The 25389-nt window shown below is 45.2% G+C and overlaps 1 protein-coding gene across 3 annotated transcripts in view; it reads left to right on the top strand.

Annotated features, from left to right (window-relative positions):
* The first annotated feature begins 22217 nt into the window (after window positions 1–22217).
* The window catches only part of WSCD1 (WSC domain containing 1), a 34296-nt gene continuing 31124 nt past the window's right edge, over window positions 22218–25389 (top strand). Inside the window, exons 1-2 of one of the 3 annotated variants that reach the window (XM_075169100.1) lie at window positions 22218–22931; window positions 23151–23195. The gene's annotated coding sequence lies outside the window, so the exon portion shown is untranslated. Of the gene's footprint in view, window positions 22947–23150; window positions 23196–25389 lie in introns of all 3 variants that reach the window. The other 2 variants (XM_075169098.1, XM_075169099.1) reach the window with 2 other exon arrangements.

Below are 25389 nucleotides of genomic sequence, written 5' to 3'. Positions count from 1 at the left end.
TGTTTCTTTGCTGGAGGCAGAGTGAGAGCATCCTGCAGGAAAGCACCAGGCCACTGCAAGAACTGCACACACATTATAGAATCATAGAATCATACAGGTTGGAAAAGACCTCTAAGATCATCGAGTCCAACCGTCAACCCAACACCACCATGCCCACTACACCATGTCCCTAAGGGCCTCATCTACACGTCTTTTAAATACCTCCAGGGATGGTGACTCCACCACTTCCCTGGGCAGCCTGTTCCAAGGCCTGACCACTCTTTCAGTAAAGAAATTTTTCCTAATGTTCAATCTAAACCTCCCTTGGCGCAACTTGAGGCCATTTCCTCTTGTCCTATCGCTAGTTACTTGGGAGAAGAGACCAACACCCACCTCGCTACACCCTCCTTTCAGGTAGTTGTAGAGCGCAATGAGGTCTCCCCTCAGCCTCCTCTTCTCCAGGCTAAACAACCCCAGTTCCCTCAGCCGCTCCTCATAAGACTTGTGCTCCAGGCCCTTCACCAGCTTCGTTGCCCTCCTCTGGACGCGCTCCAGCACCTCCATGTCCTTCTTGTAGTGAGGGGCCCAAAACTGAACACAGGATTCGAGGTGCGGCCTCACCAGTGCCGAGTACAGGGGCACGATCACCTCCCTATTCCTGCTGGCCACACTATTTCTGATACAGGCCAGGATGCCGTTGGCCTTCTTGGCCACCTGAGCACACTGCCGGCTCATGTTCAGCCGGCTGTCAACCAGTACCCCCAGGTCCTTTTCCTCTGGGCAGCTTTCCAGCCACTCTTCCCCAAGCCTGTAGCGTTGCCTGGGGTTGTTGTGGCCGAAGTGCAGGACCCGGCACTTGGCCTTGTTGAACCTCATACAGTTGGCCTCGGCCCATCGATCCAGCCTGTCCAGGTCCCTCTGCAGAGCCTTCCCACCCTCCAGCAGATCAACACTCCCGCCCAACTTGGTGTCGTCTGCAAACTGACTGAGGGAGCACTCGATCCCCTCGTCCAGATCATTGATAAAGATATTGAACAGGACCGGCCCCAGCACTGAGCCCTGGGGAACACCGCTCGTGACTGGCCGCCAACTGGATTTAACTCCGTTGACCACAACTCTCTGGGCTCGGCTGTCCAGCCAGTTTTTTACCCAGCGAAGAGTGTACCTGTCTAGGCCGTGAGCCGCCAGCTTCTCTAGGAGAATGCTGTGGGAGACAGTGTCAAAGGCCTTACTGAAGTCCAAGTAGACCACATCCACTGCCTTTCCCTCATCCACGAGGCGGGTCACCTGGTCATAGAAGGAGATCAGGTTGGTCAAGCAGGACCTGCCTTCCATGAACCCGTGCTGGCTGGGCCTGATCCCCTGGTTGTCCCGGACATGGCTCGTGAGCACCCTCAAAACCAACCGCTCCATGATCTTCCCCGGCACCGAGGTCAGGCTGACCGGCCTGTAGTTCCCCGGATCCTCCCTCCGGCCCTTCTTGTAGATGGGAGTCACATTGGCGAGCCTCCAGTCGTCCGGGACCTCCCCAGTTAACCAGAGATGCACGATGGACAGGATACGTGGCTAGCATGAACCAACAAAGATCCACCCCAGCCAGTCAATGGAGTGGTGCTTGTTGACATCAGCAAACGAACCGGCTCCATAATTGCCACAAAAACTGAACTTCACTTGGTTCATTTCAAATTGCACTGGCTTGTGTAATAGCTGTTGCTTTCTCTCCCTGACACAGGGTCAAAACTTGTGCTGCAGCTACAGAAAGGAACAGAACCATAAGTCATGTAAATATCCTCAGCCCAGTCGCAGCACAAGGATGTTCAGTGCATTTTTCATTTTAAGGACAACGCACATTCCCCATTAGTGCTTAAAAGGAAGCTTGAGTCCTTTATTCATCAAGTGAAACAAATTGGAGGACTTCTAAAGAAAAAAAAATCCTAGAATAACATAATACCCAGGGTTAAAAGTGAGGAGAGGGGAAAAGAGGATAAAGGAGAATAGGGTAGAATAATACAGCACAGTGGAATTATGGTCTCAGTGGATCTGCATCTGTTGATAAAGTTAAGAATATACATAAAGATGTTCAGGAGGGTAATGAAGACACAGGACATTCATATCCCAGGAACCTAACACATGTAAGAACAACAAGATTCATTTCTTAATAAGGGCTGCTTCTTATTTTGGATTAGGAAATGGTTCTGCATAAGTCATTCATACTTTCACATCACGTTAATTTTTAGGGGGAGACACTTCAGCTGCCTAATCACCATCTTGCTGCTCTAAGATGATCCTGTTGTGCTTTTTTCTTTTTCCCCATTTTAATTCTTTTTTTATTCCCTGTGCCCCTTCAACACAGGGAACAAAATCCCGTGAGTTTTAAAATCCCCTGAATTCTGAAATAATTTTGTCTTAAAGAAAATTACAAGGACGCTCCCGTGTTTGTTCCATGCAGCACTGTTCTATTTAGAGCTTTAGTTAATGCCTGCATTACTACACTCAGCACTCTCATCTCACAGCCAGATGTGGCTCCAGAGAGATGCCCGTCGAGACGGGCCCAGCCTCGGGGGTCACCACACAGGTGCTCACCGCTCACCTCTGCAGAATCTCAGGTCAGCCTCCTTTCTGAGTACTGACCACACTAAGGGTTACTTGGCTCCCAAAGTGGCCAGAGCAGTGTGAATACACAGGCTCACCTTTTGGTTTGTTCTGGTTTGGTTTGGTTTGGAACAACGTGTTGCTCCCCTACATTAGGCGTTAATCTCAGCTCCAGGGACTCCCCGCTGACTGCAGGGAACGGGGTGGGACCTCGGCTATGCGCGAGCTGCTCCTCAGGGGTTCTCGCCCGTGTTGGTACCAGCCTGCCACCTCAGGGCTCCAGGAATGCCTGTGGTGACATCCTGTCCACATCTCCATGTCTCTTTTCCTGGGGCAAATTATAGTTATCTCTCATCGTCTTTTAACCTAATACCTGTGAGGTGCTTCGACTACACATACCCCCATGCCTGCCCCGCAAACCATGCTCTAGAAATGATGAACTGCAAACTTCTGCTACCACTCTAGGTAGCCCTGGTCAGGATTAGAGTCCCAGGGGAATAACCAGCAGGCAAACAAGAAGGCTTTGATGGAGCAGAGCAGAGAGATGCAGTGACCTGCCCTGCATCATGCCACAGGCAGAGAGGGGAGATGCTTTCCATCGCAACTTTTCCACCTTTTGCACAGAACTGGCTCTACAACCACCACACAAATTCTTCGCATTTCAAATGTGGAAGCAAACCTCACCCAGAGCTGAAAACTGTGTCAAGTTCTCATGACCTCTCTATTGTGATCCCTTCTTTTAATTAGTGGTCTGATGGCAATAAAAATAAAGAAATGTTTTCGTCTACAAAGGAATTTTTTGTGTGTTACCATAGCTACTCTCAGGGTTATCACTGTCCACTGCATCATTTAAAATACTCAGGGTAGACCATAATTTTCTTGCCACAATGCCAATATGTGCTATTCTATCTTTAGACGTATTCAGGCGTGTTTTCGGTTTGTGTATTTATTTACAGCATACTCTTGAGGGTATCTTTCCAGGCAGAGTGTGGTCTGAAAATATACATATTTCACCTGGTGTCTTACAGTGTAGAGAGCTTCTAAATTTTGGGCAGCACACAGGGGAGACATTTATCTCTTTGCACAGAGCTAACAGAAGATCTCATCACCTCTTAAAATCCATGTCATCCCTAAACAGAGGGTTTCAGGTATATACTTGAGAACAGGAATTGTTCTGTATCTCCATGCCTTGGGGAATTCTGCCTTGGAAAATCAAGCTTGCAAGTCTCCAAACAATGCATTATTTTTTAGGATTAGTCCTAAATTGCAGCCTTTTTTTCTTTGTTAGGAGAGCTGTTTACAGGTGAAGGTAGCCAACCACACATGGAGCAGTTCTTTCCAGCTCTTTTCTCTTGCAACGTGAGTTACTTATTATGAGTTCCTGTTAGCTGGTACAACAGTATTATTTTATTCTGGCAAGGAAGAGCAGATAGCTCATTGGTTCTCACTGCCCTGCTAAATACATCAAAGGTGTCAAACCAAACTAAATTCAAGTCATCTCAACCTTGCAGGTAATCAACAGCTGAGAGAGAGGTCTCACAGCCGTACAGAGATCCAACCCAGGAGACTAGTTGTATGAAAGCGTTTGCCAGATATAACTTGTGACTCAGGGCTTTCATGTTACAGAGAGCACGCTATTTTTTTGTATCATAAATCAGTCTAAATGTACACTGAAACCAAGGATTTGTTGATTTGTTGTGTGTTGATTCTTGTCTTAGAACTGAGTTTATTTACGTCCATTCTTGGATGAAAATTACCTTTTTTTCTCACTCCTTTTGGACAAAGACGACTATTTACATCAAGCCGTATTCAAGCAGTGCTTCTTCCCAAATACCTAGTCTGAGGAGAGCCTCTGCCAAGGAGAAGTACTTACTGGATGCATGCAGTCAGAGACTCCTATGGGATTCTGCAGAGCCCCGCTGGATGTATTGCACCTTGTGCTGGATCTGGATTTTCCAGCATCACTTGGAAGTCAACGCAGCACAAAAAATGGAGTCAACTCCTCCTCAAGAAAGCGGTAACTGAGCCAAATCAACCTCCAAGTAAGCTCCATCAGTGCTGTTGCACCCCCTATTCATCAGGAACAATGAGTGCAGGTATTGAGATTCCACGCTGGTTTTATAAACAGAGTGCTGCCTTTTTAGTATGTCACATTTAGGCAAGAGAACAGATTCTGGCTGTAAAAAAGTACCCTTGGAACCTGCTTTTATAGTTCTTACTTGAAATATTCCTAAACAGTCCTCTCATCACATGCATTTAAACAACTCCAGCCTCAGGAGTATAATAACCTATAGCAAATACGCTGCCTTTTCCAGAGCATAAATGCAAGTCTTACATGCAGGTCACAATTTAATGAGTTCAGAGACAACAAAGCCCCCAAATGAAAGGGGAATCAATGCTAATTACGGTGGGGAATCCCAGTGTCTCTAGTGCATCTGTAGTGACACTCACCTGCAACCACCAACTTTACACATATTGATTTTGAGGTTAGCATCAGGCACAGCACCTTGATGTGAAATGTGTCCTTCTGCCCTCAGATTTGCACTGACAGGGATCAGACAGCCAATGATTGGCAGGGGAGAAACATCCCATATTCCCCATGCATAACTGGAACAAAAGAAAACCCAGATTCATGAATATTTAGCAAGTTCTCACACTCTTGTTCATGACAGATGTATTTTGGATTTAAAAGAATGTCAAAACCATTCACTGCAATTCTCTTGTGCAATTAGAGCAGTCCCTTTTGTAGGAGCAGTCAGTTTTGTGGCTCCATCCCATACCCACTTCCTGAGGATTAGTTTGGGGTTGGAACTGTTCAGAGAGGAAAATGGTATCCATACAGACATCTTTAATTTGGAGGCTTTTCAATTACATTTAGCTTTGGTCTTTGAGGTTGTTTACGTCTGCTATGTACCTGCCACAAGTTCAAGTATTTCTTAAGCACTGCTCCCATTATTTCTTTAAAAGAATTACCAAGACAAAAGAATCATATGCAACCAAAAATATCACCGAAGGAAGAAGAATATCAGTTTCTGTGACCAGCAGGTTACACCACAGGACAAGCCCTGCTGGCATCCAGACCAGGTTGGCTGTGGGGAAGAAACGTGCACAGAGCTAGCGCAAAGCACTGCCCTGTGCCACAGCTAGAAGCATGGTCCACGGACACGTAAGGTTAGGCGTGCCCAGCTGGCTAACATGGGGGGTCGGGAGCCTCTCCCCCCTGATGTCCTGGAGCCTCTGCGCTGCCAGCAGCGAGGGCCAAGGTATCACCCGCCGGGCCGGAGCAAGCCGTGGGCACCTCCTCGCCTCCGGACGGGCAGGTGGAGCAGGAGGGCTCCCGGGCTCCGTCCGGAGCCCCAGCCGTCCCCTGGCCACCCGGGCTTCCCCAGGGCGGAGGAACCCCCTCCGCCTGCTCTCCCCTGCTGCAGGGAAGGGGTCTCAGGGCTGCCTCCCCTCCGAAGCCGGGCGGCGGCACCGCAAACACCTTTTCCACGGGGGAGCCTGTCTTTACTCATCACTTGGGAATACATGGTTGGAGCCGCCAGAAAAGCCGTACAAGGGACAGAGAGGTATATAAAATGCTCCGTTAGTGAATTTAATGCCTAGTGATAAAACGTTTTATCCATTCTGGAGGACAGTATTTAAACAGATGCTATTAGTGGTTGTATTTCAAAAGTCAATGGGGCTAAATAAATCTAACATTTACTTCTACTAAAAGTGCTATGAGGCCAAGCTCTTTTTTTTCTTTAGGTGTTCAATTAAGCAAAAATACATAGATCTCCCACAGAATTTAAGACTGCCATGAACAGGAAAGCTTTTTTGGTTAAGCCTTCATCTCTTCATGTAAAGAACTAAATTGACGATTTTTAAATAATTTACATCCCAGAAGTGGTATTAAAAAAATGTCCCAAATGGAGCTAAAAGCATCGTAAATATAATTTGCTGCCAGATTATATGAAATACTCTGATGAATGAATAGTTCCTAAAAGGACACTAAGTGTGGACTTGGAAGGTCTGACTCCAGTTTTCTGAAAATGCCAGCTTTGAGTAGTGTGCCATTTGACTTCATTTTTGCTTGCCTTGAGCAAGCTCTTTGAGATGCATGAGTGTGCACTTCTTTTTTCTTTCTCTGATTTATTACATCGATGCTTATGTTTTGAAGAGCCTTATCCATCTGAGAAGCAAAGGGAAACTAGTCATCAACCCAGAATTTGGGGAAGGGTAGGGGAGGGAATCATGACTCTGTTTACGGGCTGGATAAAGATCCTTTTGAGCACATCATCAGCTTGCCAATGAATGCAAGTGTCTTATTTTTCTTTCAGTGTGAGTGTGTGTGGGAGGGGGAGGAGACAGAGGAGGGAGTCACTGTTATCTCTGCTGTTATAATGCTGAATTAAGACAACCACCTGCCCGTCATCTACTTCCAAATCCTTTTTGCTTTTCAAAAATGACTGACATTTCACAGCCTCCTGTTGCCCATCTTGCTAAAATATTAATGCATCCAAAGGTTCAGACAGTTGCAACCAACCAGAACAGAGAATCAGAAATTAAAAGCAAACAGGCAGAACAAAACCCGATAACGAACACTCAGTTCTGAACTTGCTGTTAAAAGAGGAGGTGAGCATACATTCAGCTTGAGTTGCAAGAGATCCTTTTTTGTTATTAATGCAATATTTATTAGCACTGACTCCTCTCCTTGTGATTTCTGCCAGCTCTGTTTTCACACCATGTTCATCATCACAGCTTTTCAGTTTCTGCACCCAGCTATCACAGTGCCCATGTATTGCCCAGCTTGTCCAGCTAGCTTTCTTCTATGGCTCTTTCTGTGTCATATACTCTCACTGTGTAAACAGCCTGTTTGGATGTTTTTAATCGCTAGTCTAAAACTAAGATGGGCAATCTCATTCGTCTTAAACATTCCAGGGACATTCTGAATACTTGGTTGGCACGAGGACATCAGCAATACATGAGTAATAGAGGCTAAGATTTTTCTTTCCACGCCCAACCGACCATGGTTAGTATTTATGTGAGCAAAAGGTAGCTATGAAGTGTGGACTATGAGCAGATGCCTGGAATGCCTGCTCTGGAAGAGATGTTAATTGGTGTGGAAATATGACTCAGTAATGGTGCCAAGGGTTCAGAGATCTTCAATTCTTTTGTCCCATCCTGTAATATAAAACCAAGTGAGGGTACCTAAATGATGATAATGATTATGATTATTATCAAGAATAATAATCTCAGATATGGGTGTGGTGCTGCTTGGGGCATAAGTAAAGACCACCTCTACCTCAAGAATCATGCCCCAGCCAGGTCTGATGGAGAACCACAGAGGGCCAATGGAGAAGGGGCTTGGGGACTTCAATGGGAGCTGAAGGGGACACGAAAACAGACGTGGATGAAGAAAGATACATTTGGGAGGTGGTCTACAAGGTGTTAATCACAGTTCCTGGCATGGGTGAAGACCAAGTGAGTACTTCTTCCCACCAAAGCATTACAGCACGAGATGGTATTTGCTGTAAGCAATACACAGCTCTGAAAATTAGGATAAATTCAGTCAAGAGATTGTGCTGGATGTCACTTTCCCTTGCCTCAGGAAATAATTCTGACAGATGTTTATAAATGTGTGAGTAGTGCTTCTGTAATGCAGCACTACCTTCCGAAAGAATATTGATGTTGCTCGAATTATACCTGGTTTTAATTGCGTTATGGAATAGCGTTCTAGTTTTATGTATGGGCATTTTTTTGATGCATAGAGACTTTTTATGGATTTGTTGTTCATCACAGTGAAAGTCCAAAAAAAAAAAAAAAGAATGACAGGAAACTACAAGGAAATGTTTCTCCTCCTACAATTTATTCTAGAAAATCTCTTTTCCCTCATCCTACTTCACCTTCTTTGAGAGTTTCAGGCAGATTTCACAAGCAAACACATTAGCAGAGTATCTCCTAAGAGGGGAACAGGGCAAAGGAAAGGCAATAAACAGAAAATAAACTCTGTTGCCCACTAACATGACAGAAACCTGATCCACCACGATTCAGTCAAATACCAGAGCATTGAGCCCAGCGTTTCCAAAGGGAGGCCAGCATCCTTCAGGACAGCTGGGGCATGATGTGCTCTCTCACACCTCATCCCTGAAACGGTCCCCGAAGAGCCAAGACTGCTCCGGGCACTTGAAACAGCTCACAGGTAGTCCTGAGCCATGATGGATATCCTTCAGGACCTGCCTTGGTGCTCAGACTTAGGAGGCACAAAGACAGCTGAAGTCAGCCTTATATCCCATTCCAGCAGTGGGCTGAACTCATGAAGGTAGGCATCCCTGGCTCCAGCACCAAATTAATCTTGGCCTGGTTTGTTGCATATGCTATGACACTACAAATTCGGGATATGGCTCAGAGACGTGTTCTCTGCACTGCTAGCCATTTCTTCTTTTGCAGCTGTGTGTGTTTCCAGGTGATGGGACAGCAGTGGTGAAATAAAAAGTGACAGTCCTCATCCAGTGTTGTTAAGATGCTGTCATTTCAATTTTTAAACAGATGGAGTTGGCACAAATTGAATGCAGCTCTTCAGATGCCCTAAATGGCTTTAGCATGATTGGTGGAACTGACCACTGAGCCCAAGACGTAGTACTGTCATTTAAAACACAAGGGATGACCTAACTTTTCATACGATTGCCGCTGCTAGTCAGTCAGTGATCTGGGTACTGCTGGAAAGGGGTTGTGCATCTGCGCTCAGGAGCCCTCTCAGATGCACAGCACTGACACTGCAACCACTGCTACTTGTACATCTTGGCAAGGTGCATGGTCCTATACACAAGAAATGACCTTGGGCTCTTCCACCAGCCTCCTCAGGACAGTCACCCAGCATTGAATCTGTGTGACTCATCCCCATCCCTATGTGGGCTCACCCACTGATGTTTGAGAGTCTACAGCAAGAGGGACCAAGACAAAATTGTCTTGGTATCCTATACGATATGATTGCACGGCTAACATCTTATCACAGAGTACTGCAGCAACTTGCAGGTCATCAAGTTGGATGCTTACAGCCTGCTCTGTCTCTCTCTGAATTTGGCCAAGACAATTAGACATTATTCTGCTAGCAGCATAGAAAGATACCTCACTACTACTTTCTTTTGCTGGTAATGTGGCTGGCCTTCTCATCCGCTGCTCTGTGACATCCTGTTCTAAAGGCTGGACTGAAATGCAAAACGACAGCCTTTGATGTTTTCAGAGGTAAGAGTGCCATTTGGACAGCCAAGGAACATTACAGCTTGTGGAACTATCATTAAAACCTGAAAAACCTGCCTTGGCGTCAAAATACCAAGCAGACCTTCTCACTGCTCTGATGATAAAGGTTTATATTTCATTACACCAGTGAACTCTGATTATTTTGCAGAGCCACTTCTCTATCCCCAGCAATTTAATGGTGTGAGAATTTGTGCCCTTGTGTGTACAATTTGGAAAGTTTCTAATTTGTTAATCAAGAGATCAGGATAGAGTGATCATCTTCCTGGTATTTATTACCAGCATTGTAAAAGTAAATATGTGGAAGATGTCCCAGTATTGATGCCATACAAAAACTTAAGACTGGCATTACTAACAACAGTTCTGTACTGTGTCTTTGGGAATAATTGCAATGTGAGTGACATGCAATGGCTGTTCAGCTTCCCACTAGACCAAAGCCCTTGCATCATCCATGACCGAGGTGCTACATGGGCAGGAACATGAAGATTAAAGCCAAGCCAACTGATCATGCCTGTGGAGGTTTACATGTAATTCTGCTGACCTAGTCAATGATGCAGGGACTTACACAGACACATCCCGCAGGGCTGAGATGGCTGTCCATTAGGCTAAAGAGGAACAGAAGGCTGCCATTAGGTGAACAGCAGCAGTTTAGTTTCAGGGCGGTTAAGCTTTTTGTTTGCCTGTGGTCTACAACTGATGCAACTCTTCCAGGTATAGCCCCAGCAGGACCTGACAACCTCACCCCACGTTCGTGATGGAAACACCATGGCTGACCTGCCTGGAGCTCGGCCACCCGCAGAGCACAGGGCACAGCGTGAGGATCGCCGAGTCAGGTCTGCAGATAGTAGAGCAAGTGACTTGTCGAAGAGGGACATCCAGCAAACCACGATGAGAGCTGAGAACAGACACTGAACGCTTCTGTGGCACCAGTCCTACCTACCACACCAACCCATCCTCCCTGAAGAGGGTGAAATGTATAACTCTTCGAAGAAGAAAACTATGATCAGCAAAGAGTAGAGGTAAGATAAATGCAGACGTTATGAGAAGCGCTCACAGTTTCCTTCCGCTCATACTGAAATTCAGAAATGATAACGGCTAAGCCCTAAGGCGAGCAGGATGAAAGAGCTTCGCTCCCAGGCATGTGACACTACTCCCCTTTGTGGGACCAGATGCGAGGAAAGAGAGCGGAGAAGAAAAGCAAAGCTGGAGCTGAAAGACTCTTTTTTTTCCCTTTTTTTTTTTTAAGAAAGAACAAAATGAAAATGATCCTGAAAGAACAACTGTTCCTTTCAAAGCCATTAGTTTGGGAAGCTGGCTGTAAAAGGGTACATTTTTGAAATGTGGCTGCGGTTACCAAGCAACAGCCGAGCCCCTGCTCCGCTGCCAGCAGCGCCTCTGAATTTGGGGAGGGAAGGGCGGGGGGCAAACCCCGCAGCTATAGCCCCAATGCTGGAAATGGCCCCGGGGAGCTCCTGCAGCCGGGCAGCTGGAGAGCGGGCACACCCTGCGGTGCGCGGGGCTGAGGATCCTCCGCAGGGAGCAGCCACCGCCCAGCCCCTGCTCCAGGAGCAAACCAGAGCTGTGAAAGTAATGAGGATGGAAAACCGACTGATGCATTTCACTTGACAGATCTGATGGAGGAACAGAGAGAAGAGGAAAATCTGAAATAAACCCAGTAACTGCAGCAGAAGAGCTCTAGTTTTATGTGCGTGTAACTATGAGCATAATTTAATGTGTATTACTAAAACTAAGGGAAACAGCAAACAAAACTCTAAATTAAAGTTAACAGTTCTCACACGCATTGGACACACTGAAGTGTTTTGCAGGATTTTGTATGGCTCAGGGACCTAACAGAAGAAAATAAATCCTCCTGGGACCTCACGTTTCAAGGCTGGTTCTGTGAGCAGCTGAAAACCCATGACTCCGGCTGGGTCCAGAGCTCCACAGGGTTTCATCCCAGTAACTCCAGAGAAGGATATCATTACACTTATCTAATCCACGAGCTGTTTCGTTATCTCCATTACTGTTCTAAATGAGAATTAGGCACATGTGCTTTATTTAGGCTATGAGTTGAGCTGGCAAAAATCTAAGCTTATATCCAAGCTGTACAAAGAGCTGAGAGGTTTTATTTCCACCCATTTGGTGAAGAGATCTGGCCCCGAAACTTCACAGCCTCACACTGCCGCAAACATCTCCCTGGCAGCACCTCCAAGCCCCCCGAGCTGTATGGAGCTGAGGTCTGGGTTCAAACGTCTCGGCTTGAAGTATCAGCAGAACGACAGTGATTAAATGTCGTACGAGACTGCTGAGGGTGCCAATACCAAAAATGCCCATCTACATCTGCTCTATTCATCACGTAAAACATTAGGACTGGGGACATAAACCAGTTGTCCACACAATTCAGCATCCTGTCACTTGATGCTGACTACTTGCACAGACTTTCTGAGTGCACAGGAAAATCGTGTTGTGGGTAACTGAGAAAAGAAAGGTTTTACTGTACTACTCTATTTCATTCTGTTAACGATCACTAATGGGATGGTTATTATTTCCTTACATAGATATATTTCACTCTCTTTGCGTGCCACCAGGCAAATGTGCAAACAGTTTTTTAAGTCTTGAAACTCACTTTGAGCATTGCTGAACACCTGCTTGTTCCGATGTTACAAGAGAAATTAACTTAGCACCTCCAGTTCACTATTTCTCTATCATTTGTCTTCCTACATTTCTCTACCATGTTGCCCTTGTCCTTCCTTCATGATCCCTCACTCTTTTGATTCACCTCTGACGGTTTGCCATGTTTATTGTTTGTGATGCACTTAAAACTGGAGGGAGGGGGCAGCTTTTGCCACAGAAAACCTAACTGGCCAACTCGACAGTGCTGCCAGACAATAACCTAATTCATGGGCACCGAAGACAGCAGACTAATTGCCATTACTCAACTATTTCTCCTTTCAAAGCTGAGAAAAGGTGGTGAGTGTTAACTGCAAGGCCAGCTTGCAAAGAGCACTGTACGGTATCCACTGTACTCTCATTTAAATTCTGAATCAGTGTGATCTTCGTTGTGCTGGGTGTTCGGGGCTCCCTAATTGTTGCTGTCAGTTCCTGATAATGAATGATTCAGCCAGCATTGGACAACCCCCCCGATCTAATGCTCTAACAACCTCACTTTTCTCTACAGAATCTGAAAGGGAGGCTACGAAGGTATCTGAGAGGCACTGGTGCTGCTATTTTATGAAATAGGCAGACATTGGAGACATTCAAATGTTTATGGCTCAGGTGACTTTCTATCTACTCAGGTTTATTGTGGTCCACTAAAAATAAAGAACAAGACATTTTTTACACTTGTCAAAAGACCAAGCCTCCAAGCAGAAAACAAAAACAGACTTATTTGATTGAAGACTTTAGCTGGTGTTGCTTTGTGATTACTGCAATGTAAGGTCTTATCAGCTACATTATTCCTTCACACAGTCTGGCTGAGCAGCTCCAATAAAGCACCCCTTCAAACCCAGCTCTGGGTCTGAATGGGAGGAGGGGAGGCAACATCTCAAGAGGTTGGTGTGGTGCAGGACTCACTGCATACCTAACTAAGACAGCAGTGACGCAAGGTGCTGGTGAAACTACAGGTACATTGGCCTTACTTCTCTTCAACAAACAGCTGCATTTAAACGATAATACCGGTCAAGAACATCAAAAGGCACCACTCAGAAAAATACCAGTATTTTAAGCTAAATGTGTTTTCTGAGGCTGAAAAACACTCAGGAAGGACAAAGATAGTAAGCTGATTTGGCCAACGGCTGTCCATCTCCCTTGAGCTCAGCACAAAGGGATCCCACAGTTAGACACACAATACCAGGAAGGAATATACATTCGAGTTACATTTGAAGGCACTTGAATAGCAGGAAGCACTCCACACAGCATGATTGCAAACACGCTGTTTTCTTCTAGTCCGTGTACCTTCACAAACCTTAGTGTTTACGCACTCAAGACCAGGACACCCAATGAGCCAAGCTCCGCGTTTTGCCATTGCTCCCTGGCTCCGTTCCTTGCGCCACAGCAGGACCAGCGGGCTGAGCACGGAGATGCAGCATGGCCGGGGCCCGGACACACACTGTGGAGCAGTGGTGGATCCTGCCAGGCTTGGCATGGCCGGCACTGCTGGTCCTGGTAGAGAGACACTGCAGAACAAACCGGGGGAGGGGGGTTGCAGCTTTTCTGCACCCCCAGCTCCCCCGATACGTGGCCACTCCAGTAGGTTAAAGTACTTTTACTGAGGCAAGGGAAGGTGGACGTCACGAGCCAACAGAAACGCCTGGGCAGAACAGAGAGGACTACAGGAGATGTGACCAGAAGTGTTGCACAGATTTTGAGGTCAAAAAGAATGAAGACCATTTAGTCCAGCTTCCTATAGAATACAGACATTAAATGCCCAGTAACTTGCATCATAGCTGTGTCCTGTGGAAGTGCTAAACCAGAGACCATCTCTTATGACTAAGGTTGTTACTCCCCAAATCGTAATCAAATCACCTCAAAGATTACAGGTATATAAAACCGTTTCTGCACACATATTGCAATATGCTCAACACATTACCAACCAGAAGGGCTACTATGTTCTTTGGGTCCGAATCTTTGAGTGGTGCTTTTAGCAAATTTACCTTTAGCAGCCACTTAGAAACAATTCCTTTGCATCACCATCATCTCTTAATGGTCAGCGCAAAACCCTCAGTTTTGTTGCTTTTGCATGAAGCTGCAAGCACAAAGATCAGCAGAGATCAGCAAAATGTTGATTTTTACTGCAAAAGTAACAATAAATTCTACCCCAGAACTCATGTTCACATGCCTATCTACTCTGCTCAGTACCTGCAGCTGATTACCTTGAATCCTCTCCTGTCCACTGACAACACCTAGCTGTCTTGTTCCTCGTCATCATACAGAAAAGCCATGTCGTCATCTAATTTTTGTTCCACCAGTTGCATTTCTTTTCCCAGGGATGCTAACCACACCACCAATACTTTCTTATGCAGCAGTACGTGCAACTGCCATCTGTGTAGTTGGCACTTCTTCAAAAAATATTTAAATATCTGTGGAACTTATAAGAGTGTAAAGGAAACATGACAAAAACTGTAACACAACATAATGTATGCCTGAAGTAAGGGAACATCAACAAATTCAGAATGTTTGAAATGGGAAAAAAACCCTGCACAAGTGCTACACAATCCCGCTCTCCCACCAGTTTGCTAGCACTCCCCCCACACCCACTCGTTTCAAAGCAAGCCTATTCCCAAAATGCGCACCAAGTAGCTGCTTTCCGCAAACCTTTTCCATTTTCAGTTGAATCATACCAGTCCCACATTTCTGTGCTAGCACTAGGTGATGATTACTGAAGCCGTAAGGAACTGCACAGCTTAATTACACACAGTGCAAAGAACCACCGCCACTTTTTGTTATTTTGAAGCTTCCTCTCACCGTTTTATGTGATGTTATGTTAAAGGTGAGAAACAAAATCTTAATGACTGTTAGGCCTGCAACATCCTGACCAAAACTCATCATATTTACCTGTTCCTGTTTCACAGCATACTTCAGTCTCTAATAAACTGGAAGTCGAGCAATAGGAACAGTTATAGTTACAGCAATCCTTATTTATGCTGAAAGTCTACATTCACCTTTCAAATCCCTCCTGAATTTGGAAATTAACTTGGCTTTCCTTTATTATGTCTCTTGTATTTTTGAATGTTATTTCACTTCCACTTAGACACTAGGAATGTGTTCAAGACCCTCATTTATGTTACCCTTTTTGTTTTGTTCATTTATCTTTTAAGGGGTTGTTTCTTCAAGCACTTGTTATTGGGAACAGCATCTGTCCTTTCAGATCCCCAAAAAGTGCAAAGTGATATCAGCTGCTTCCAAAACGACGACCCACCTTAGCAGCAATGATAGTAGGAAAGAGGAAACTCTGGAGCCGGAGGCTCCAGACCCAGATGGGCTGATTTGTGCTGCACCTTCCAGCACCTCTTCCCACCATTTTGAACCACACTCCATCATTACCTGAATCAGATGCAACAGCATAACACCCTATGCTACAGCGTCACTTGTTATAAATCACACAGTATTGCTATACAGATTAGCACCATTTTAGCATCTGCCTTTCTTTTCACGGTTGAAGTAAATTCTGAGAGATGTCTTAAGAGCATAAGATTCTTCGCTGATCTGCACAATCTTCAACAAATGCTCTGTGCATGGGACTTGACATATTGGGCGCTCCGAAATCATTGGGAATTTTGCCAGTAATTGTATTAGACCTGATAGTTTTCCCTAGGTTACGCATAATATGGCATTTATGTTACGAAAGCAGTCATTCTGGAAAAAGACTGACATTGTCAACCATTGCACTGAACAGCTGTTTTGCTCAGTCATTTCATGAAATAACTGAAAATTGTAGGTAGGCATTACATGGAATGCCTAATCCCTGAGTATTTAGGATTATTAAATAAAAAGGACCAGAAAACTATTTGCTACATTACATTCATTTATGAAACCACACAGTTTTTTGGATGTTTCTTCTTGAAACCACACTAGCAAAAACTGCCACCTTCCTCAACTGATCCTTACCTTTTACAATTGAGCCTATTTTCTGAAGTGACTGAAAGTTTGAGTCATTTAGCACAAGAAGTGCTCCCACAACAGGATTCTAAAAGTAATGCCACTCATTTCGTAATTTCTGCACTGTATTTTGTGCAACAATGAAGCAGAGAAAGAAAGAGCTCAGGATTTTACTCAGATGCAGAATGCCTCCAGCTACCACTCATTCCATCAAATTACTGATTTTACGTGACCATAATGCATACATGCTTTATTTTCCTAGTTTTGCCCCTTTTCTCTTAGTGTCATTAGATACCGTGTTTCCATGTCTGCATCCTGCTCAGCTTTTCACCTAGTTTTCCTTTTCTTTGCTCATTCTTATACTACTTTTGCCATGTGAAACATCAGATCGTCCTTTGAATTTACAATCCTCTGATCCATTTCCCTCTTAATTTAATAGGAGCTGCAACAGGCACTTACATGGGTCTTGTCAAGGTACAATTTCTCTGTAGACAATGGGATGACACAGATGAGAAAATAGTGCGAGTGAAACAAGAATAATGTCCTGTAGGTCTGAGTCTGAAAACACGTGAAACAATGTTCACACATCATTCTTCATAATAAACACCACTCATGCCTCTTCCCATACTGCGCATCGTATTTTTAACCTCTCCTTCTGAAGAGTAGGTATCCTCAGCAGTCCCCTTTGAGGGAGCGGAAGGTGGTGGCACAAGAGCTAATGCAGATGGATGCTGAAGGCCCATCACTCACGATCACCTTAAAGCTTTTCAGGTAGGCTTTTCCGTGCTCACTTTTCAGAGTGATGACTTTGCCATACTCAAGACTGTGTTAGCACTTCAAACACAGAACAGATATTTCTCTTTAAGGCATTTAAACTGCAACCATGAACAAGATATTAAAACAAGCACCCCCTCCAGTCAGGCTGGATTAAAGAGAGGTGATCATCTCGCAGCTTTGAGGCAGAGTCCGTGCGGCAAGATCAACCTCTGCTCCTTGTGAGGGATGGAAAAATTCCCCAGGGAATGGGAGAAAAATAGTATTATTAACCAGACGGAAACTGGGGAGTGGAGAGATTATGGCCAGGACTGTGAAGGGCATTTAGGCTTCCATCTCTCTTTGAAATCTGTAAAAGGCACCAGAAGTCTCCCTGTTAAGGCTTTTAGACCCCACACCTTAAGACCACATGATGAGTGTATGGCAAAGCTAGGAACTAAGCCTAGGTCCCTCAAGTCAATGGCCACTGTCTTAGACAAAACGCCGCGTTTCTTTTTCATCCATGTTTGAGAGTAGAATTTGGCATAACCAACAGCAGAAACGGGCCCTCCTCAGTCAGCTGCCTTGTCAAAATTCAGATGATTTTCCCAGTTCAGAGTGTTTCTACAGTTATTTTTCTCTGGTCAGAGCTCTATTCCTAGTCCTAGAAAGTCCTCACTTACTTTTTATTGAAGCCATGTGAAATAAAGTATTAGGTTAGATGCACAGGCAGGATAAGATGCCAAAAACAGTACTGCCTCTTAGGATTTAATTGAAATCCAGATGTTGGTGAACTGGTATCCTGAATATTCTTGGATTATAAAAACTAAAGTGCTGTTGATGAGCATTTGCGAAAGACCTTCAGATTCCTATGGCCACCCCCAGTTTTCGCATCACAGTTTCCATATAGAGGTCAATTATCTCAGCTGTCTTTCCGTTTACCAAAAAATTCAGCGTTTTCACAGAACCTTTCATTACATTTAACCTCCTGATTTTTTTTTTTTAACAGCTTCATGTTTTTTGACATCCACCTCCATGTTCCCAGGTTTACCAGGCAGGGTCCTGCTCTCATTTACAGAGGTGCAGATCTGCAGTGGTTCCCACTACCTTTATGGGAATCACTTCAAATTTACATCAGGGCACAGAAAAAGCAGAGTTTGGCATCCTATTTACTCAACTGGAACACTCTATTGATTATTATTTTTTCCATGTAATAGCAGATTAGTAACAAAACAGAGCTGACATGAGCACTGTGGAATGAAAGATAATTGCAACATACACAAAAAAATTAAGTACCAGCACACCGAAAGGTAAAGGAGACCTCGCAGATTCGATACATAGATATTTTGCAAAAGATGCAAAGTATACTTGCTAAAATGGCCTCCCCAAAGCTACCATGGATTTAATCCCAATTTGTTACCCTTGGGTAAGAAGAGAGCAAATTAATGTCAGTTGCTAGATGGTACTACTAGAGACTTGTTAATTATTTAATCACAGAATAGTAACTTTTTTTTTGTTAAAAAAGAAACTGTTCAATGTGATGCAGGTCTTACCAGTGCTGACTATGCTGACAGGAAAGCACTTTACTATGGCATCTAATCTGGTGGCTTTGTAAAAGTATACATCAATTTAATTCAGCTGACTTAATTAAGCCTTTGTAAACCTTATGTGGACAACCTTACTTCAATTTATGAATGCCTTGTTTTGTTTATTGAAACTACGTTATAATTCCCATCTTCACAGAACTGAGATTTCACAGCTCCCTGTGATTATTAACATCACCCTGTCCAAAGGGTTTACCAACTTCTTATCTAGTCTCACTAGACAAGCTAAACTGAAATAACAAAGCAAGCTTTAAAACTGTCTTTTGCATGCTTTAACGAAGTTAAATTAAATCAGTCAAACTTTGCGTACAGGAAAACTCTAGATTCCTAGCCACACAGGGCACTCTGCCCGAGCGGAGCAGAGCACTGTGCGTGCTGCTGCTGCCCGTGCCCGCTCCGAGGGGCCAGGGCAGCCATGCCCCCCCGACGGCACACTCTCACGATTGCTCCGTACAGTGTGATGCAGCATCAGCAGGGGACACAGAGCACCTCCTACCCCCACCCCAAAATACTCCACTGCAATAATCTCAGGAGAGAGGATGTTGCCATCTGCCCTGGGATACAACCCTACCCTTCCTTTATTTTCCTTGCTGATCCCCCCAAAATGGTGCTGGTTTGAGTCTTGAACAAAGCGACGTGACACTGCTGTTTGCAGCCCGGAAGCCCCTCGGTCGGGTCACCTCATGGCAGCAGCATGGCTGCACCAAATCCAGCCCCCACGTAGTATTTTGTACACAAAATCCTGGAAACAAGCTGGTGTTGAAGTGCAGCGGGGCTGATGTTTTATAAAACCTGGCAGTTTGTCTGGGCTTTGCCTGAGTTCAGAAATCAAAGCAGAGCAGCTGCAAGACCCCCAAACGATAGTAGTTGTTTTCATGTCAAATCTGTGAAAACAGCTCATACGTCAAAGTGATAGCATGCCCCTGGGATACTCTCGTAATGCCGAGCAGGTCTCGCCAACACCTTCAGAAGCATGCAACACGCGAGCTGGCGCTCAGTCTTGCAGCAAAGGTCCCGAGCAGCCGTTCCTGCCCACACGCACCTTCAGAGACCTGCGCTGCCCGCGCCGCCGGCGAGCCTGCTCGGGGAAGCGCTCCAGCGCAGCCTCAGCTCCGCCGGCACCGGGTGGTTCCTGGCAGAGTTCAGCCACCCCTTCAGTTCATAGCTGGTGCATCAGGGAAAGGGCTTCTTTGCTGGTGCGGGTATTGGGGAGGGGAGGTTTGCTTTCATGGCTACAGCACCAAACAATGCCACGTCATGGGTGCACGTGTCGTGCTGCTGATACGCTGTAGCGTGAATTGGGACTTTGGTACATTTTCAGCATCATTTTTCTCGCTGATAATGCTGAGCTTCATTTCCTGCCACTGCTTCACCTGGGCAGATTCCTGTAATTCTATTGATTTAGGCCCCAACCCAGCATAACATTTTAAAATGTCATTACATTAAACATTTGATTAATTTAATTTCAGAAAAATTAAATTAATTTCAGACTTTTGCAGCCTTAAAGCTGTATGCACACATAAAGGTTGGATGGGTTGCAGTCTAACAGATGCACAACTTCTCAGGGTGAGAATACATCTCCAGTCATCAGTATTTTAAAATTTGAATGTTACATTGCTTAGTCTCAGGGTTCTCCGTTAACCAAAATTCACAAAGTCACTGTACAACTGCAGCCCTATCAATACATTAGGTCCCAGAAAACATTTGTTAAGAGCAAAAGCATTTTAGCTGTTCATTTTCACATCTTACTGGGTCTGAAGGATCATCAGATTTATGTGAATGCAGTAATAGCTTGAAATCCTTCCTGGATTTCTGTATATGAAAACTATTTGCAGCTATTGCAAATTTGTTCATAGCAGGATCTTCTGCCAGCAACTGCATTTTTTTTCTCATAGACAAAGATACGCATATCTTACGGCTAAAGGGATTTGCAATTGTTATTATGATTTTATATTTTTAAATTTTGTCACAAGCCCCAAAGTACACGCTCACAGTACTGCGGCACGTAGCCGGACGTGGCAAGGGACGCGAAGAGCAGGACGAGGCACGCAGTGCTGGGAGGTGCACAGCTTGCCCATGGTCGCCAGGGCCTCAGGGGCAGAGCTGGAAGGAGACTCCCATGTCCCAGCCGTCCCCCTCAGTGCCGGTGCCTGCCTCGCCCGCCCCCCTCGCCCCTTGGAAACGGAGGACTGGAAATGCCGCACACAAAGGGGCCAGGCACAAAGCGCCGCGGTCGCCGTTTGAAGAGGCGCTGCCAGGTGCTAGGTGCTGGTGGCAGCAGCCTGTGCTCTGCTCCCGCTGCACAGCACCCGCACCGGCTCGCCGGCGAGCTGAGGGGCCTCCGCTGCCCGTCCAGCCAAGGCTTCCTGACCGCTGCCCAGCCAAAGCTGCTTGCAAAAGGGTTTTGGGGGTTCAGTATCTGACCCTTGAAAGGCAATAAGCAGAAATGCAAAGTCCTTCTTTTTGGTCTGCCATGACCAAATTATGGTCATTATTTCCCATGCAATTATTTGGGGATTTTTTTGCAATTTATTTCCCATATTCTGTAGCCAGAAACAAGTTCCTGCATTTGTTTGCTTTTAAGGCAAAACACAAGAAGACAAAACAGCCTTCAAAAAAGGAAGGAAAAAGTAAACTGCCAAATCCAGTGGCCAGGCACAGCACAGTTTGCTTACATATGTCTAAGACAAGAAACTCACATGGAACTAAGGCAATGCAAACACAAAGGTGGTAAAATCCATCCCTTGATGCTGGTGCCAGCTAAAGATTGAACCTTTCCAGCATCACTGCGCTATTTTTTGCAAGGTGGCGAACAAGTAAGATTAGCCTATGGCTCCCGTCTTTGTAGTCTGTAGCTCCTGTCTTTGTGTGTGTTGCTAATCCAGGTTTGCTTCACAACTAGAGTATTTTGAAAATAGCTAACGTGTGTGCAGAGATCTGAAACAAACAGCCAGGTCCCTCTTCTCCTAAACTGTGCGGAGATGGAAAAGCCAAGTGTAATTTAAGCAGTGTTAGCATCACGTGGGCAGTTCAGATCCCACTCACAGGGTGTGCTGTATGGAGAGAGATCCACGTATGCAGCATCACTGAAACCTGCGGGGCTAAGTACTGCGCAGCATAGAGGAGTGAAACAGGATCAGTCCCCACGTGGCATCTGAATTCCCTCTTTTCTCTCAGATCCAAGAAAACCCCTGAGTGCTGCTTTCTCACAGCCAGGCAGGTGTTCGGTCTGACATTACTGACCCGCACTTCTCAGCAGAGGAAGTAAACGAGGGTCCCCATAACTGCATCCGATTTTGGCTCCAAGAGGCAAATCTCCACAGGTTTCATTTAAATATGCAAAGACTATGGGGTGCTTCAAAACCACACGCAGTCACAAGCGTGCAGCCTACTCCCATTTAAATGCAGATGCTTTAAGAATAATTATAAATGGATCAATCGCCGTGTGAACCAGTAGCAGAAAGGAGTCCGTACGTGCAGTGAAGACAGCAGAGCAAAGCAGGCAGTCCTAAGGACACCGAGCAAACTGCCTTTCAGCTCTCACATTTATAAATAATTTACTTCTATCCACCTGTGCCCAGAATAACAATTTGCTGCCTGAAATCTCCGAGCTGGTGCCGGGAGGCTGCCAGGGACTCGCTTTCCCGGGACCCTCTGGATCTGTTGGGAAGGGGTCTGGGTCTCCAGAGGAGCGGCTCCAGAGGGATCTGCCCCTAGTGGGAAGAGGCACCGAGAAACAAACACAGGAGCATCCGTTCAGCTGATCGCATTAGGTCTCACGCTGCTGCTGCTGCTGCCACTTAGATATCTGCCTATGCAGCCACCCGTGCGTTTGGACAAATATATAGACAGATAGAATGTATGGGTAGGTCTGGAAACGTCTGTAGCTGCGGAAGGCTGCAGAGCTCTTCCGTGAAGCAGATGTAAAGGAGAGGCTCTGTTTCCCCGAACAGGGGGAGCGTTACGAAACACGGGTGTACCGACTGTGGCTGAGGATTTTGGCAGCGCAGCGCTGAGGCTGCTTCAATCCTGCCTGTTGGCGCAGGAGGCCATGGAGCGCTGCTCTCCCGCCAGCCCCTGCACGGCGCAGGACCCCGGCGCCCCGGCCCGGTGAGCCGCAGGGACCCCGGCGAGGGACCGCGACGGGCGGCAGTGAGCAGGGAGCATGTGCGTGGCGGCTGGGTTAGTTACTGATATAAACAGCTGGAGGGACCGGAGCGCGGCGCAGACACAGCAGAGCACGGAGGGGTGCTCGGGGGGATTAGGGCTCTGCCTGCTGGAAGCGGGAGGCAGGAGAAGGATTAGTGGGGAAGGGCAGAGGGAGCAGGATTTCAGCTTTTCAGATATGCATTACAGCTTTTTATAATGTTTCACTGGATTGTCTAGGACTTTGCCTGGCTACAACAGGAGTTCCTCGACCATAAAAGAAAGGTGAGTTTTTTCCTCTTTTTCTTATACAGTTGCATTATCTGCTTCTGCAAGCTGTTTGTCAGCTGGCCTTGACACAAATAATAACCAAACAACTTTTTGCAGAGGCTGAGGTATTAACATTCATTGCAGTCTGAATGGCTCTTTGATTTATTAAATTTATCCATGGCATCTAAGTACACGAGGCTTAGCTGCATCATTTATAAAGATTGCAGTTTGCTCTAGAGATGCCCTTCTCTGAGCATCCAGGAAACATTATACTTGAAAAGTAGGCATGGATAATGCGAGTGTGTGTTTATGTCACATAGCCTGGTGAGGCAGACTAGAATGCTCAGCTTCTCTGAACAGTTTCTGAAGCATCATTGTGCTAAATAAATAGAGACTAACAATTTTTAGTAGGTGGATGTTGCAGGAATTTGGATGTTGAGGGGTTTATGAAAGACACTTTTTAAATACCTATGATTTAGTTACAGATCTGCGTGTTATTTTAATTCCAGTAGATTTCATTGCACACAGGAAAAGATCTCATCTCTAGCTGAGGGCTAGAGAGAAAAATCAATATAGGGTGCATTTTTTACAACAGTCTCTTGCAAAACTTCAGCCTATAGCCACAGAACTATGTTGGTTTTTTTGGAAATTGCAGATAAAGCATCATTTGCTGGGTGCTTGAGTTCTTAATATCAAAGGGATGTACATTATGCATGAATGGTTTATTATTGATCAAAATACTTTCTAGGTTCAAGAATACTGTTTGCTCATAGGTCTCCGTTTATCAGTGAATGGTGACAGCAGATTGTATGTTATCTTTTGAGTACACATCCCTCTATGTACAGAATGCATACACACATACATATGTGTGTGTATGTATACATATAAAATGTAAGTATGTATATGTCTGCATCTTTTCCATACTGGCATGGAATCAGACCTCCTGATTATTACTTTATCACTGAGCTAGGTAAAAAGTATTGGATTAATGGAAAAAATACCATATCGCCATGGTATGCTTTCTGTTACAAGCTGTCACTGGAACACTTCCCAAGTCAGCACTCTGTCTCACAACAAGCCTTCCTGGACCAGCTGCCTTCTGCAGGCTCTTCTGCATCCCTCACCATAGGCTATTGCATTCACCAACAAAATTATTGCCTGGATTTACACCTACCTATGCTAGAAAATTGCTCTCAAAACAGTGGAATATCTCGTGAAAGAGCTGCTGTGACCAAATTTGCACAAGTTAGCACTGACTCTCCAGCCTCAGGCTGCAGCTCTGTTCTGTGACATCGCCTTTCACTTCCAAAGCTAAATTATCTGTCAGCTGTAAAACACCTCCCATATTGTATACAGTGGATATCATGTATATTTTTAACTAGTATATATTCAACTTGATTTGACTAGTTTATGGACTATACAGTTTTTCTCCATCTTCCTGCTATCTCTGCATAAAATTTTTTTTCTGCTTTATCACAGTTCATCATTATTTAACAGTTTTAAAATGATATCAGCATCAAGGACAACTTTGCAATCCGTTTACATCTTGCAGCAAGTGCACTTTTCACACAGTGTGAGAAGGGAGGACAGGTGAGGGAGGAAATGGCAAACTTGCTAGAAAGCCCTTTCAAGTGGCAATGTTTGCCACTACAGCATGTGAAGAAATTGTGGTGCTTCTACCTCATTTCTAGTTTGTTGACAGACCTTATGTTGTGCTTAAAGTAAGACTCAGAGCAGCATTGTGTCAGGAGAGAGTTGCTCATGAGGGGGCATGTGCATAGAGTCAGCACAGATCCATCCTCTAGCAAGAAAAACTTTGTAAGTTTGAAGAAGCGCTTCCTGCTTTTGAAAGCCCAGATAGTAAGGCCAGATCTTTTGGTAGGGAAGATGGCATGACACATCGGAGCTTCAGTGGTCAGGATAGGCTGAAGGTCCCTTCACTTATGTCTCATTGGGCACCTCATTACTTCACTGAAAATCCCTAGATGTTAAGCTTCATTTTGATGGGAAAGGGGTGGAAGAGTTAGTTTCTAGAAATATTCAAAAGCCAAATTATTCTCCAATTATTGGAGGTGACTTGGCAAGAGATGGGGAAGAAACCCTTTTATCATATTTAAATACAAACCCTGAGCAACTTCTCCAGCAGCAGAGCTGAATGACGTGGCGTGTTTCACATGGAGGGCAATGCAGGATCTGCACGAGCAAAGCA

The sequence above is a fragment of the Calonectris borealis genome, chromosome 19 (assembly GCF_964195595.1).
Source record: "Calonectris borealis chromosome 19, bCalBor7.hap1.2, whole genome shotgun sequence".
NCBI classification, from domain to species: Eukaryota; Metazoa; Chordata; class Aves; order Procellariiformes; family Procellariidae; genus Calonectris; species Calonectris borealis.
This window is presented reverse-complemented; position numbering and strand designations above follow the sequence as displayed.